At 46.4% G+C, this 16,250-nt stretch overlaps 5 non-coding genes and 3 pseudogenes across 5 annotated transcripts; 4 read left to right on the top strand and 4 right to left on the bottom strand.

Annotated features, from left to right (window-relative positions):
- The first annotated feature begins 4,011 nt into the window (after positions 1-4,011).
- On the top strand, positions 4,012-4,129 carry LOC138011913 (5S ribosomal RNA; annotated as a pseudogene).
- Positions 4,130-5,108: 979 nt separating this feature from the next.
- On the bottom strand, positions 5,109-5,272 carry LOC138011988 (U1 spliceosomal RNA). Its single transcript, XR_011124885.1, has one exon. It is a non-coding gene; the product is annotated as a U1 spliceosomal RNA (small nuclear RNA).
- Positions 5,273-5,461: 189 nt separating this feature from the next.
- LOC138012116 (U2 spliceosomal RNA) lies at positions 5,462-5,638 on the bottom strand (annotated as a pseudogene).
- Positions 5,639-7,531: 1,893 nt separating this feature from the next.
- LOC138011889 (5S ribosomal RNA) lies at positions 7,532-7,650 on the top strand. The gene has a single exon (XR_011124798.1). It is a non-coding gene; the product is annotated as a 5S ribosomal RNA (ribosomal RNA).
- Positions 7,651-11,437: 3,787 nt separating this feature from the next.
- On the top strand, positions 11,438-11,556 carry LOC138011906 (5S ribosomal RNA). Its single transcript, XR_011124814.1, has one exon. It is a non-coding gene; the product is annotated as a 5S ribosomal RNA (ribosomal RNA).
- Positions 11,557-14,023: 2,467 nt separating this feature from the next.
- On the top strand, positions 14,024-14,142 carry LOC138011894 (5S ribosomal RNA). The gene has a single exon (XR_011124803.1). It is a non-coding gene; the product is annotated as a 5S ribosomal RNA (ribosomal RNA).
- A 997-nt stretch (positions 14,143-15,139) lies between these two features.
- Positions 15,140-15,303, bottom strand: LOC138011944 (U1 spliceosomal RNA). Its single transcript, XR_011124844.1, has one exon. It is a non-coding gene; the product is annotated as a U1 spliceosomal RNA (small nuclear RNA).
- Positions 15,304-15,493: 190 nt separating this feature from the next.
- On the bottom strand, positions 15,494-15,674 carry LOC138012110 (U2 spliceosomal RNA; annotated as a pseudogene).
- Between the last annotated feature and the right edge of the window lie 576 nt (positions 15,675-16,250).

Below are 16,250 nucleotides of genomic sequence, written 5' to 3'. Positions count from 1 at the left end.
AGTTTTTAGGAATTCATTGGGGGGATAATAGGAGTATGCCGCGAAGAGACGCGTGCGTACCCTTGTTTATATTTTATTGATTACAGCCTGGGCGGACGTACCCTTCTGTTCGAAAGTACGCAGGTTCCGCGCCACCCAGATTTCGTTAAGAGTAATATTAAACAAAAACCTAGAAATTAAGTTCGCTTTGGAGGACTGGTCATCCTGGGGGAGGCCATGTCCGAAAAAAACTAGAGTTGGAGTTAGAGTAAAAGCGTTAGAATAGAAAGGATGTACGATTTGAAAAACCCACGCCCACACCTGGGGTGCAATAGTGCATTCACAGAAGGCATGAGAGAAGGATTCGGTAAGGCCACACGTAGCGCAACGCTCGCTAACGCGGAGCCGGCGCCACCGTTTTAGGAATGCCCGAGTTTTAATAACTCCATGGGCCAAGCGCCACGCAATATCAGCTTCCCAATTAGTGCTCAGTCCACCATATATACTGGGCCAGATACTGCACCAGGGTAAAGTGATAGACAGTTTCCTCTCCCAGGCGAATGTGCAAGGTTTTAACGGTATAGTCTGGTAGCAGGGTTAGATCTAGATTAAGGCGGTCAACCGCTGTGAGGATGTGTTGATAAGACGAAGGGGGATGACCCCAGATGTATTTTGGTACAGAGTTTGACCTCAGGAAAGACCAGCTTTTAGTCGTACGACTCAAGGCTAAGCCAATCCAGAATCTTGCGAAATAGACCCACTTAGAGTCGCAAGTTTGGTCCCCTATACAGGGAACCCAACGCAATTTTAGGGCCCGGGCCTTCTCTTGCGGGTTAACAACTGCCAGGCCTCCTTGAGCTAAGGGGAGCTGACATGTCGACCTCGCCACCAGTTCTGTCTTGCTGTTCCACAAGAAATCATAGATCGCTTTATTAACTCTTGTGTGAACCCATTCGGGCATCGGGTAGACAATCTGTGTGCCAGAGTCCAGAGGCACCCAGAATGTTGGTAATTAGCGCTTTACCGCGTAGCGATAAGGTGCGTTGTTTCCAAAGGTTAAGGCGATTCAGCAATTTAGATAAGCGATTATCCCAGTCAGCGTGATCCAGGTTTTTGTTACCAAAATACAACCCAAGGATTTTAAGCTTGTCTGTTACCTATGTGACGTTTACAGGGCCGGTTGGCCGACCGGCTGATCTGCCAATCCACAAGCCCTCGGTTTTTGTTGCATTAAGGCACGAACCAGATCCCTTTTCGAAGATGTTGACAATGTGAAAACATTGTGTGATGGAATGATCGTTAGCTAAAATTAGCATCGTGTCATCAGCGTACTGTGACACTTTACTTTGTTGTTGGTACCGGGAGCTGTTATAAGCCGGAACTCGTTTTCTAAATTTGATTTTTCTCGTCTTCTCTCATGGCTTTGTTGAATGCTGTGCGAGATGGTGAGTTCTTTGAGTTGTAGTTTTCCGGCGTCCCACCAGATCCGTGGACCTGTGAAGGGCGGCTTGTGATCTTTCCAGACTGGCCAGAAATTATTGACAGCTGAACAGAAAGTTTCAGATTTTAACAGCTGAGTGTTTAATTTCCAGATGCCCCGTCCTCTCGGGTTTGAATTTCCGAGTGTAATTTTAAGGCTAATTATATGGTGGTCTGAGTATGCGAATGAGTTGCACTTAAAATCGCTGATGCGTGATCTCCAGGTTTTCGGAGTATAAAACCGATCCAGCCTACAACCTATAGTGTGAGGGCAGTTGAACCATGTAAACAAACGCCCGGTTGGGAAATTGACGCGATAAAAATCTTCTAAATTTAAGGAATCCGTGAAAGCGTGGAGTTGCGCAATAGCTCTGTCTCCAAAGCTGTCATCGCCTCCCCATTTGTCCAGCTGGATATTAGGAACGCAATTAAAATCCCCAAGAACTACATTGTCTAGATTTGGAAATGTGAAACATCAGAGGGTGTCAAAAAATGATTCAAGTTCTGCGTGGGTACACGTTCATAACTTGGAACTCCCGATTTTCAAATTCTAACTTCACGGTGGCTATTCGGCCTGCTAGATCGGTTTTAAAATCGACAGTTTTCACTGAGCCGTTCGGGTGAACAAGCACAGCTACTCCCGCCGATCGGTTCGAACCTGGAGTTCACGCACAATGGCCTCCCCAATCCCTCTCCCACGCCTCGTCGGAAAAGGTGTCAGCGAGGTGTGTTTCTTGTAATAAAAATAAATCGAAATGAAGGGGTCGCAAATATTGAAAAACCTTGACTCGTTTGGGTCGTTTGGTGATGCCGTTAACATTAATGGATGCTAAAGAGACCCCCATGATAATGGATAAGGAAAAGAAACTAATTAAACTGAGTCGCGACACGCGAGTGACAATGCCTAAGAGTCGATAAACTACCATTTTGAGTAAAATAAACATAAGGTTAACGTTTAAAATAAGTCTGGTTGTGCCTTATGTATCTCCTCGTATCCAGTGAGCAGACAGGCGTATGCATCTTGTGGGATGACTCCTATCAAGGTGCGCCACTTTTCCTCTTCCTTGGTGTTGACGTTTAGGCGGCCCAGCGCGCGAGAATCAATTTTTGTAATCGCTCCGAATTCATGTTGTAAATAAAGAGATCTCAGAGAGTAGAACCGATTGCCATCCACTTTCTGTATCAGTTTCTTGCGATTCGTTCCCTTTTCCTTTAAGGCCTGGAGAAAAGCTTGCAGGAAAGTAGGCGTTTTCTCAGAGTTCGTTGGTTTTTTGGCAGTTGGGTTGTCATGTGCTGGTGGCGAGCAAGGTCGGCGCTTGCGATATCCTTCGGTAAATTCCGTCTGCGTTATTGCGGCGTAGCTTGGAGTTTTGGTGGCTGCAGAGTCCTGCGTTGTGTTATCGTTATTTTCCTGTGCATCTGGGGTTTCTGCGGTGTCCATGTCGGCGACAGTTGTCTCTGAGTTTTGACTTGTGGTGGCGTTGTTGTCTGCTCTGGCATTGTTGTCGGTTCGATTCCTTGGCGGTTTGGGACATGCTTGAACTAGATGTTCGTTGGATCCACACCGGTAACAAGCCATCGGTTGACCCGTATATTTGAAATGTAGTTCGACTCCACCAATGACCAGTTTTTGTGGCATATCCTTGACGGTTTTGGTGAATTCAGCAACATGAATGCCACGCTCAATATGCGTTAAGCCCGGTTCTGTGTAGAATAATCTTCTCAAATTTTCCGATTTCAGTTGGCCGTATCCCTTAAGCAAATTAATTAGTTCCTCATCTGGATATTCCACTGGCAAGAAAACGGACACATGGATTGTTTTCGCCCCCAGTAATTGCAAAGGCCTTGTTGTGGATTCATAATCAAAGCCTGTTAAAGCCAGTCGTGTAGCACTCTCTACCGATCTAAGAGTGATATTGAAGCAACGTCCGCCGCATAGAGGAACGACGCCGGTGATTTCGCCTTGAAAATCTGGGAGAGATCGTATTATGGATAGTGCATCCACCTCCATATCGCTCTCCACAACCAGACGCACGGATCTTTTAAGAACGAAGGCATTTTGATTCCTCGCCGCCATGGAAAGTAAACGTGCTAAACACGCGTGACTTGAAAAGCTCCGAAAAAAGACACCAGAGCTTGTAAAAAAAAAGCGACAAACTTGAAATATATCGGCCTCAAAACACTTGAAAAATGGCATATCCAATAGGGAATAGATAGCACGCGCGAAGTTAAGCACGGAGCTCGCCAACACATGTCCATCTTAGCCAAAAGGCCGAGAAGCAATGCCCGTTGATGCTCACAGCTGACAAGGTGCTCCCAGTCTCATGGCCACGAGATATGGTGGTCTGATTACAATCCGTGCCGAGGAAGGAATGCCCAAAGCCAACCTGAAAGCGAGGCGCACACATCGATCACCCTTGTGCAGTGGGCAGCAGCCACCAGCATTGCATGGCACTTGCGTTGACGGCAAGAGGACAAATGCACATTGTGCTTGCTCTGACCTCGTTTTCATTTCCCCCATATAACAAAGTTAATTTTCACGGCAAATTGCTTGTCTACGAACATACCACAGGGAAAACACCAGTTCTTGTCCGATCACCGAAGTTAACCCTGTCGGGCGGGGTTAGTACTTGGATGGGAGACCGCCTGGGAATACCCTGTGTTGTAGGCTTCCCTTTTTCCTTCTGTACACTTGATTATCTCAAATAATCTCAGTTTCCTCCATGAAAGAACATTCCAAACCAGGTTTTTTGAACACAAAATGCCAACGATATGTCAAAAATGAGACATACAACAAAAACAAAATAGTTCACATGAGAAAGTGGATTTTGTATTCCCAAGGGAGCGTGTGCGTGTGAGATCTTATCAATCCAACCTTTATGACATTAAACATATCTTTTCGCGTGAGCAAAGAACAGGATACGACAAGTAAAAAATGCATGCACTGTTATGCATTAGATGGAAGTTAATCTAGCCCGGATGATATGTATACAACGAAGGCTACAACACTATAACATTCATCTTGCGAAAACGTGACTTATGTGACGTAGCACACTTCAAAGTCTTACTGTTCCCTGCTCAACACGGACAGTACGTATTCAAACGGAGCATAAAAGATTTACTTTTTATGATAACAATTCAATTAACTGATAACATAGAGAAACCACAAAGTGTTGGCCACAGAAATGTAACGCCAACTGATCTGGCGGGTCCCCAGTTACTCAATGCAAAATGGGCTCTCCAGAACGCAACATAACACAACGCAAAAGAAATCTATCAGGCATATAGATGGCCGATGGAGCAGTACAAACACACATCCACTTATGTTTTCCAAACGATGCACGAGGATAACAGCTCTACCCGCTGGAATTTTCTTGTCTCACTCGTGTATTGATGGAAGTGCCGTTAATCGATGCGGCTAAAATAAACACGTCCTCTCGCTCTCTCTACGGCCAAGAATGAAAGAAATAAAAGCACAGTTTTGCAGTGCACCAAGTACGGAACATTCACCTACAATTTCAGCAGTGGATTTCGCAAATACAACTCACCTTGCTTAGTCCTTACACCACCACTGCATCTCCTTCCCTGCCCTGCCTGAAACGATACCAACAAACCTTCCCATTAGCCAACTTTGCCACCGGGTGTTGGTGCGGGGACTAGCGCGAACGCAGGTCCCCACTACCAGAAATTATACGCTCGAGTTACCCACATTTGGGGTGATCGCAAGGGTCAACCTAATCGAAGTGCAATGAAAGAGCCTCACCTTGAGAGGACTGCCTCCCTGATCACAGTGCCTCCCGCGTCAGGTAAGTATGCCTTTTGCCCCTCTCCGGGACTGCAATTGCAACTTGTCTGCGCATACCATGTGGTAATGGAGGTCATGTGCTCCTCATCCTGTCGTGTCGTGCTGTTCACTCGCTGCTATGCTACCTAGAAAAGAGAAGATAATGTAAAGGTTGGTTGGTCACTTGTTCTGCTTTCATTTGATTATTTCTTCCCCAGAGGGAAGTGGGCCACACCCGGAGGTAGTGCTATACCGAGGCAACCCATGGCCGGGACGACGCAAGCCTCTTTTCCACGGTGCAGTTCCAAAAATCAGTTTAATATATGAGCTGCTCGATAAGCAGCGTATCAGATATTAAGCTGATACGAAGAGATTTTTTTTTTCGTGAAAAGGAAATCTTATTGACAGATAAAAAGCACTAGTTACAACATGGTGATACGCTAAGAGCTAACAAGTAATACCGGAGTAAGCGGCTAACTACAGCACCAAGGATCCTAACAGCAAAGTCCATGATTGGCGCAAAGTCCTTGCAGAGGATCCGAGGATGACGGCCACGAACAGCGCACGGACAAAACAAGGTAGGAATCTAACGTACTGCATCTTGATTACAGGCAGTCCATTCTCTATAGCGCAAAAGGACGATAGGGTCCACCGTTCAGAAAAGCGGGATTCAGAGAGCCTAATGTGGTCTAAGCGTATCTTCTTAGAAACTTCTGATAAAATATAGCGAATGATCGCCTGATGGGTCTCAGTGCCATTACGAAAGGTTGCCCTATTCCGAAAGGTCCAAATGCCATAGAGGATGGACTTGATTAAAAAGCGCGCAATGCTGGCTTGTTTAGGAGGAGTGGGAGGCCAAATGAAAAGAAAAACTGTGGAAGGACTGGGAACAAAAAGGGACCCCAACACAGAAGCGATTGTAGGACTAAAACAGAGCCAAACACGGGTTGCGCGGCGGCAGGACAGGAAGCAATGCTCGAAGGTCTCGCATCTAGAACAAATTGCGCACGAATCAGAATTGATGTATCCCCAATTTTTTATGGACTTGCGAACTTTGATAGCGTGCAGAGAAATCAACCAGGAAACATCGTTGAGGTAATTCTCAGATAGCGTATCACGGATGTGAGGCCAAAAAATGCGCACAGAAAAGCCCGATCCACAGAGACGAGACCAATGTCGCGAAAGGGACGGGCGAAGAACAATTGGCAGTCAAGAGCTTCTGAGAAGTTGTTTTAGACAAAAGGAAAGGCCAAATCAGAGAATTAATGCGCGCAAGAACCCAGAGTGGAACAGTGAGCACTCTGGCTAAATAAACCAGCTTGCTCAGTCCTAGCGTATTAATGATGAGAGCCTTCCCAGGCAGGGAAGGCCAAAACCGTATGCGCGCAGCAAATCTAAAAGGAAGGACCGGTTAACTCGGTCGAAGGCCTTCTCCTGGTCTAGGCTGACCAAAATGGCAGCCTCATCAGTCCGCTGAATGTAATTGAGGACGTCGCGAAGGAGTGTAGCATTGGCAAAAATACTCCGACCTGGTACAGAACAAGTCTGATCCGGGTGGACAATATCCTCTAGTACATGAGATAAACGAGTAGTAATAACTTTAGAAATGATCTTATAGTCTACATTCAGCAGAGAGATGGGCCGCCAATTCTTAAGGTCCTTACGATCACCTCGCTTCTTGAATATGAGGCGGGTGACGCTATTCTTCATGGAGGCAGCAAGTTCACCATCACGAAAACATTCGTTGGCTACGCGTAATAACAGGGGGCCCAGAATATCCCAAAAGGCTAGATAAAACTTGACGGTCAGGCCGTCTGAGCCAGGGCATTTACCAACGCTCAGCGACCTCACCGCCCCAGACAATTCGCCCAGAGTGAGAAGGCCTTCGCACGAATCGCATTGGGGAGGAGAGAGAGATGCTGCTACCGAGCGGAGACAGGAGGCATTATACTCAGGATCAATGGGTTCCTCAGAAAACAACTTCGAGTAGAAAGACCTATGAGCCTGCTCGATTTCGACAGTAGTGAAAACCTCGGTCATTAAGAATAGAGGAAACACCATTACGGTTGACTCGTTCGTGTTCGAGATGAAACAAGTACCGCGTCAGTCTCTCTCCCTCCTCAAGCCATTGCACGCAAGAACAGGTGTTAGCGCCCTCTAAGCCACCTATTATAAGAGACTGCAATTGGCTTTCAAGTGCTGCAATCTCAGGGCCGACTAAGAGATCACCAGCCACTAACACAGTTTTAAGTTTAAAAATACAAAGTTAATTTTCACGGCAAATTACTTGTCTACGACCATACCACAGGGAAAACATCGGTTCTCGTCCGATCACCGAAGTTAAGCCCTGTCGGGCGGGGTTAGTACTTGGATGGGAGACCGCCTGGGAATACCCCGTGTTGTAGGCTTCCCTTTTTCCTTCTGTACACTTGATTATCTCAAATAATCTCAGTTTCCTCCATGAAAGAACATTCCAAACCAGGTTTTTTGAACACAACATGCCAACGATATGTCCAAAATGAGACATACAACAAAAACGAAATAGTTCACACGAGAAAGTGGAACTTGTATTCCCAAGGGAGCGCGAGATCTTATCCATCCAACGTTTATGACATTAAACGTATCTTTTCGTGTGAGCAAAGAACAGGATACGACAAGTAAAAAAGCATGCACTGTTATGCATTAGATGGAAGTTAATCTAGCCCGGATGATATGTATACAACGAAGGCTACAACACTATAACATTCATCTTGCGGAAACGTGACTTATGTGACGTAGCGCACGAGTGACGTGACTTATGTGACGTGACGAGGTTCTCGTAGATGCTACGGTCCGGAATACCGCAAGTTTGATCTTTGTTTATGATCCATGGCAGAACATGACGTAATCTATTTGCTAACACTTTTGTACAGATCTTGTAGTCAGTGTTTACTAAGGAAATAAGTCGCCAGTTCTTAAGCTCGAGTGGATCCTCTTTCTTATATAAGAGATGAATAATCCTCGGTGTTGGGTCTCAGACAAAGAGCTGTGTTGAAAGAAATAATTTAGTATATCTTCCAAATCAGGTGCTATCAAGCCCCAGAAACGGCGATAAAATTCAACTGGTAAGCCGTTGCTTCCCGGGGACTTGTTTGTTGACATTTGTGAAGCCGCTTCAAAACACTCAGCGAGTGAAAGTTCGCCTTCACAAAGTGCCTGATCGTCGCTAGTTAGAAACTGGTCTAATTGTTCTAATAGCCAGTCTTGGCTCTCCAAGTCGACCGGTTCGGCGGTGTAGAGATTTTTGTAAAAATCTCTGCATTCCCGGAGAATGTTTTTATCGGACGTGACTGAGGTGTTACTGACACGTAATTCAGAAATTGCATTCTGTGACTGACGCTTGTTTTCGAGTTGGAAGAAATACCTCGTCGGTTTTTCTCCCATCTCGATCCATTGCTCCTTGCTGCGGATCATAGCCCCTTCTATGGCGCGATCATCGATTGTTTTGTGTAGATCTTTGATCTCTGCAAGGCGAACGTGATCGGCGGCGGTGTTTGAATTGCCGCTAGCTATTATAAGCCGGAACTCATGTTCTAAATTGGATTTTTCTCGCCTTCTCTCATGGCTTTGCTCAATGCTGTGTGAGATGGCAATTTCTTTTAGCTGTAATTTACCAGCGTCCCACCAAATCCGTGGATCGGTGAAAGCCGATTTGTCGTCTTGCCAGGCCGGCCAGAAATCGTTTACAGCTGAACAGAAAGATTCTGATTTTAACAGCTGAGTGTTAAATTTCCAGACGCCACGTCCCCTCGGGTTTGAATTTCCGAGTGTGACGTTTAGACTAATTATATGATGGTCTGAGTACCCAAAGGAGTTGCATTTAAAATTGGTGATGCGTGATCTCCAAGCCTTAGGAGTATAAAACCCATCCAGCCGGCAGCCTACACTGTGAGGGCCGTTAAACCATGTAAACAAACGCCCGGTAGAGAAATTAACACGATAAAAGTCTTCTAAATTTAAAGAATCGGTGAAAGCATGGAGTTGTGTGACAGCCCTGTCTCGAAAGCTATCATCGCCGCCCCATTTGTCCAGCTGAATATCTGGAACACAATTAAAATCACCGACCACAAAGGTGTCGAGATTCGGAAATGGAAAACGCCAGAGGTTGTCAAAAAATAATTCGCGTTCTGCGTGGATGTTCGGCGCGTACACGTTGACAACTTGGAGAAAACATTGGTCGAATTCGAGTTTAACAGTAATAACCCTGCCGGCTAAATCGGTGTGGAAATCGGCGATTTTCACAGAACTGTTCGGATGAACAAGTACAGCAACTCCCGCCGATCTATTTGAACCCGGAGACCACGCACACTGGCCTCCCCAATCATTCTCCCACGCCTGACCGGAAAGGGAGTCGGCGAGGTGTGTTTCTTGCAGAAAAAATAATCGAAATTCAGAGATTTCAGAGATTCAAAAACTTTGACTCGCTTATGGCATTCGGCGATACCGTTAACGTTAATAGAAACTAGCGAGACAGCCATAATGACGAGTAAAGGGAAAAAAACTAAGTTATCTCTTAACACTAACATAATTGTAACAACAAAAGAGGAGTAAACTGGTAAAACTTAACGTTCAAAATAAGGTCGGATGATCCCTGCGTAGGTCCTCGCAGATGGTCATAAGACGAGCAAAGGCGTCCTGTTTCAGTGTTCCTTTGAGGGCCTGCCATTTCTCCTTTTCCTTCTCGTTGACGTTATTCCTAGTCACTTATCGAGGATCGGCGTGCTGCGCATTGCCGAGGAGATGTTGGAGGTAAAGGGAGCGAAGGGTATAAAACCGGTCCCCATCAACTTTGAGCATGAGTTTTGTCCTTGCTGGGCCGCGTTCTTTTACTGCCTGAAGGAAGGCTTTTTCAAAGACAGCAAGGTGCTGGCTAACTGAGGTCTTTTTTGAGGCGCGATTGTCGTCCTTCACTGGCGAGGAAGGCGGGCGTTTACGCGTAGCTTCAGGAAGGTCTTGGGAGTCAGGAAATAAAACCTGTGTTACAACATTCGCGTAGCTTGCCGGCGTTGCGGTTTCTTCTGAGTGAGAAGGCGCAGTGTCCATAGTATCCTCGGTTTGTGTCGGCAGTTGAGGCGTTTCGGTGTTGTTGTTATCCCCGGGGGGCGAAGGATTTTTTTGAAGCCGCGCTTTTTGCGGGCAGTGTTGAACCACATGCTCAGCCGAACCACAGCGATAACATGTAATGGGTTGCCCCGTATACTTGAAATGAATCTCCACTCCGTTGGTGACAATTTTCCGAGGGAGATCCTTGTCAAGAGAGAGGAACTCGGCCACTCGAATTCCGCGCTCAATGTGCAAGAAGCCCTCCTCGCTATAATAAAGACGCCTAAGAGCGTCGGTCTTCAATTTGGCATAAGCTTTAAGAAAAGAAATGAGATCCAAGTCCGGGTATTCCACGGACACAAAAATCGACACATGAATTGAGCGAGCACTGAGGAGTCGCAGAGGTTTAACTGTGTTGTCGTAGTCGAAGCCAGCCTGGGCCAAACGTGACGCATTTTCGGGGGTATCCAATGTAATATCAAAACATTTGCCCCCATACATGGGGACGATGCCTGTAATTGAAGGTTGGAAATCCGGTAAAGATCGGACGAGAGTAAGAGCATCTAGCTCCATACCATCTTCTACGATGAGGCGGACCGAACGCTTGTGAGCGAACGCATTGCGAGGTCTTGCGGCCATCTTCAATACGCCACTCCAAAAAACGTCAGGGAATCTGAAAAAATCTTGTTACGAACTCCAAAATAATCCAAAATGCTCGGCGAAAACACTAAAAACTTGCTCAGACGAAAAAAACCGGTGATCCGGGACACGAAATGAAGGAAATTCTCAAAACTTTTGGAGCTAAGACCCACGCGTGATCTTAGCCAAAAGGCCGAGAAGCGATGCCCGTTGATGCTCACAGCCGACAAGGTGCTCCCAGTCTCATGGCCACGAGATATGGTGGTCGGATTACAATCCGTGCCAAGGAGGGAATGCCCAAAGCCAACCTGAAAGCGAGGCGCACACAACAATCGCCCTTGTACAGTGGGCAGCAGCCACCAGCATTGCATGGCACTTGTGTTGACGGCAAGAGGACAAATGCACATTGTGCTTGCTCTGACCTCGTTTTCATTTCCCCCTTATAACAAAGTTAATTTTCACGGCAAATTACTTGTCTACGACCATACCACAGGGAAAACACCAGTTCTCGTCCGATCACCAAAGTTAAGCCCTGTCGGGTGGGGTTAGTACTTGGATGGGAGACTGCCTGGGAATACCCCGTGTTGTAGGCTTCCCTTTTTCCTTCTGTACACTTAATTATCTCAAATAATCTCAGTTTCCTCCATGAAAGAACATTCCAAACCAGGTTTTTTGAACACAACATGCCAACGATATGTCCAAAATGAGACATACAACAAAAACGAAATAGTTCACACGAGAAAGTGGAACTTGTATTCTCATGGGAGCGTGTGCGTGCGAGATCTTATCCATCCAACGTTTATGACATTAAACGTATCTTTTCGTGTGAGCAAAGAACAGGATACGACAAGTACAAAATGCATGCACTGTTATGCATTAGATGGGAGTTAATCTAGCCCGGATGATATGTATACAACGAAGGCTACAACACTATAACATTCATCTTGCGAAAACGTGTACGTGTGATCTAACATCCTTAACAACATTGTTGATAATCGAACGGAAACCTAGGGTTCTATTACGAAAAGTTGCAAGATTGTGTGCATGCCAAACGAAAAAGAGGACGTTTGCAGCCAAATAATAAAAAAGTGAAGAGCCAGGAGAAGACGAACAGAGAAAAAGGAAACAAGACAGATGACAAAGACAAAACAAAAGGAAAACCGAGAAGACGAGAAAATGAAGCTGTAAAGTAGTTCCAAACCCGCACAGTCCTACGACAATCAACAAAACAGTGTTTAGCAGTTTTAGGTCGCAAGCAAACAGCGCAAAGGTCCGCGTCGATATAACCCCAGGCCCTGAGATTATATCGAACGCGGACCGCATCATGTAAAAGAAGCCAGATCAAATCAGATTTTCTATTCTCAATAAACTTTAAACGGGACTTTCGCCCTGCAGGAGCGGTCCCGCTCACGCCGCCGCTCCCGGGGCTGAACCTGGGCAGAAGCCCCAGAGGCACAGCCACCGGGAGAGCCACGCTCACCAGCGCCCCCACAGGAGTCACGCTCCCGCTCTTGAACCCCAGAACGATCATGGGACCAGGTACCTTCATCCACAAGCTCTTCATTCATCTCAGCCTCATTCTCCTCATCTTCTTTATTCCCTCCATTCTCTTCATTATTCTCCTCTTCAATCTCCTTGTTGTCATCAATCTTCTTATTCTCCGCAGGCGTAACCTTTAGGACAACAACAGGGGCGTCAACAGGCGGCGGGTGGGGCGCAGGAAGTACTTTGGCAACGTCGGCATAGGTGGATGAACGAGGAACATGAACAGACGAAATGTTGCCACCATGGACGACAAAGGGACACTCACGGAGATGATGGTCAGTCTTGAGGCAAACAGAACACATAGTAGGTGACGGAAAGGAAGCAGCGCGATGGCCAGGGAGCTCGCAATTGAGGCAGCGGAAAGAGTCACACTTGCCAGCAAGGTGATCAGGCGAGCCGCAGTGGCGGCACGTCTTAGGCTGGCCCTGGTACCAGACCCGGATGAATTCGCCCGCAATATGGATGCACGATGGTATGTCCTTGTTGAGGCGCATCTTAGCCGTACGATTTTCATTTAAAACATTTTGTGCCACACAGTCGCGCTGGAGCGAGAAAACCTTTCCGTAGGCCGACAACCGACCAGTCAATACAGTGTCTGGCATTTCACAAGATGCTTCGTATATCTTTACCAGACGAACACGGTTTTCGCCATCACCTAAAAAGACTTGACATCCAGACACAATTATCTCGTCGATCCCCAACGCAACAGATTTCGCAGTATAATCATTGAAGGTCACGATCCACGTTCGGTTAGAGGCACGGAATTCAACAGAAGCAACAAAGTCGACGTCAATGCTGGCCGCGTCAAAACCTTGAAGAATCTGCTGGGTGTTTGTAGCAGTGTCACAGGAAAAGTGTACAGACAACTCCTTGTTAAGCCTTGTGGTATTTCCAACAGTTGACCAACGCTCGGCGGGGACTGGGTCAAAGGAAGCTCCAGAAGACATCAGGTCAGCTAACGCTTTTGGTAGTGGAACAATGGGACTCTGGGAGAAGAGATCAGGCGTCACAGCAGGAACATCAGGAACATCAGGTGTAGCATCCGCCCAGGAGGAAGAATCGCAAGCAGAAGGTGTCTCTGGAATTACAGAAATCATATCATCATTCAAAATATAAGTGTCACCGCTCATATCACTTAACCTGTCGCTCATCCTCTTCTTCTTCTTCTTTCCACAAGTGAGGGAAATGAAGACACTGCTTCTGGGAAAGCCTAATGACAAACTTAGCCAAAAGGCCGAGAAGCGATGCCCGTTGATGCTCACAGCCGACAAGGTGCTCCCAGTCTCATGGCCACGAGATATGGTGGTCCGATTACAATCTGTGCCAAGGAGGGAATGCCCAAAGCTAACCTGAAAGCGAGGTGCACACAACGATCGCCCTTGTACAGTGGGCAGCAGCCACCAGCATTGCATGGCACTTGCGTTGATGGCAAGAGGACAAATGCACATTGTGCTTGCTCTGACCTCGTTTTCATTTCCCCCTTATAACAAAGTTCATTTTCACGGCAAATTATTTGTCTACGACCATACCACAGGGAAAACACCGGTTCTCGACCGATCACCGAAGTTAAGCCCTGTCGGGCGGGGTTAGTACTTGGATGGGAGACCGCCTGGGAATACCCCGTGTTGTAGGCTTCCCTTTTTCCTTCTGTACACTTGATTATCTCAAATAATCTCAGTTTCCTCCATGAAAGAACATTCCAAACCAGGTTTTTTGAACACAACATGCCAACGATATGTCCAAAATGAGACATACAACAAAAACAAAATAGTTCACACGAGAAAGTGGAACTTGTATTCCCAAGGGAGCGCGTGCGCGCGAGATCTTATCCATCCAACGTTTATGACATTAAACGTATCCTTTCGTGTGAGCAAAGAACAGGATATGACAAGTAAAAAATGCATGCATTGTTATGCATTACATGGAAGTTAATCTAGCCCGGATGATATGTATACAACGAAGGCTACAACACTATAACATTCATCTTGCGAAAACGTGACTTATGTGACGTAGCGCACTTCAAAGTCTTACTGTTCCCTGTTGAACACGGAGAGTACGTATTCAAAGGGTGCATAAGACACTATCCTGAGCATGAAAGATTTCCTTTTTATGATAACAATTCAATTAACTGATAACATAGAGAAACCACAAAGTGTTGGCCACAGAAATGTAACGCCAACTGATCTGGCGGGTCCTCAGTTACTCAATGCAAAACGGCCTCTCCAGAACGCAACATAACACAACGCAAAAGAAATCTACCACGCATATAGATGGGCGATGGAGCAGTACAAACACACATCCACTTACGTTTTCCAAACGATGCGCCAGGATAAGAGCTCGACCCGCTGGCATTTCCTTGTCTCACTCATCTATCGATGGAAGTGCCGCTAATAGATGCGGCTGAAATAAACACGTCCTCTCGCTCTCTCTACGGCCAAGAATGAAAGGAATAAAATCACAGTTTTGCAGTGCACCAAGTACGGAACATTCACCTACAATTTCAGCAGTGGATTTAACAAATACAACTCACCTTGCTTAGTCCTTACACCCTACTGCATCTCCTGCCCTGCCCTCCCTGAAACGATACCAACAAACCTACCTATTAGCCAACTTTGCCACCGGGGGTTGGTGCGGGGACTAGCGCGAACGCAGGTCCCCACTACCAGAAATTATACGCTCGAGTTACCCACATTTGGGGTAATCGCAAGGGTCAACCCAATCGAAGTGCAATGAAAGAGCCTCACCTTGAGAGGACTGCCTCCCTGATCACAGTGCCTCCCGCGTCAGGTAAGTATGCCTTTTCCGCCTCTCCGGGACCGCAAAACGCAACTTGTCTGCGCATACCATGTGGTAATGGAGGTCACGTGCTGCTCGTCCTGACGTGTCGTGCTGTCCACTCGCTGCTATGCTACCTAGAAAAGAGAAGATAATGTGAAGGTTGGTTGGTCACTTGTTCTGCTTTCATTTGATAATTTCTTCCTCAAAGGGAAGTGTGCCACGCTCGGAGGTAGTGCTATACCGAGGCAACCCGTGGCCGGGACGAGGCAAGCCTCTTTTCCACGGCCCAGTTCCAAAAATCAGTTTAATATATGAGCTGCTCGATGAGCAGCATATAAGATATTAAGCTGATAAGAACAGAATTTTTTTTTTTTGTCAAAAGAGCGTTTATTCACAAATAAAAATGGAGCTATTACATATTCAGGAATACAAAAAAGTCTACAGAGTCACAAAGCCGGAGTAAGGAGCTAGCCGTAAGGGCCAGGGGCCCTAACGATAAAGTCCATGAACAGCGCAAGTTCCTTAAAGAGAGCCCTGGATTACAAGCACCGCAAACAGCGCACGGAGAAAGCAAAACGAGAATTAAATGTACGCCTAAATAGTAACGCTAGGAAGACCATTCTCTACGGTGCAAAAGCCTGGGAGAGACCACAAAGAAGAAAAGCGACTGTCTGAAAGGCGAAAGTGATTGAGCTTAATTCGACTATGGAGATCACCAAAAACAAAACAGGTAATAGCTCGATGATCTTCTTTACCGTTATAAAAGGTGGCCTTATTGTGAAAAACCCAAACACCATAGACAATGGTCTTGATAATGTGGCGCGCAATGCCAGCCCTCTTCGTAACGAGAGGGGGCCAAATAAAAAAGAACACAAAAGGGACATTTAAGGTAAGCCGAAAGCCTAGCACACGATCTAAAATTGGGGAAAAACGGGACCAAACCCGCTTAACCCGAGGGCAATGC

Source organism: Montipora foliosa, chromosome 7 (assembly GCF_036669935.1).
Source record: "Montipora foliosa isolate CH-2021 chromosome 7, ASM3666993v2, whole genome shotgun sequence".
NCBI lineage: Eukaryota > Metazoa > Cnidaria > Anthozoa > Scleractinia > Acroporidae > Montipora > Montipora foliosa.
The sequence above is the reverse complement of the archived record's forward strand: the minus strand, read 5'-3'. Positions and strand labels throughout refer to the sequence as shown.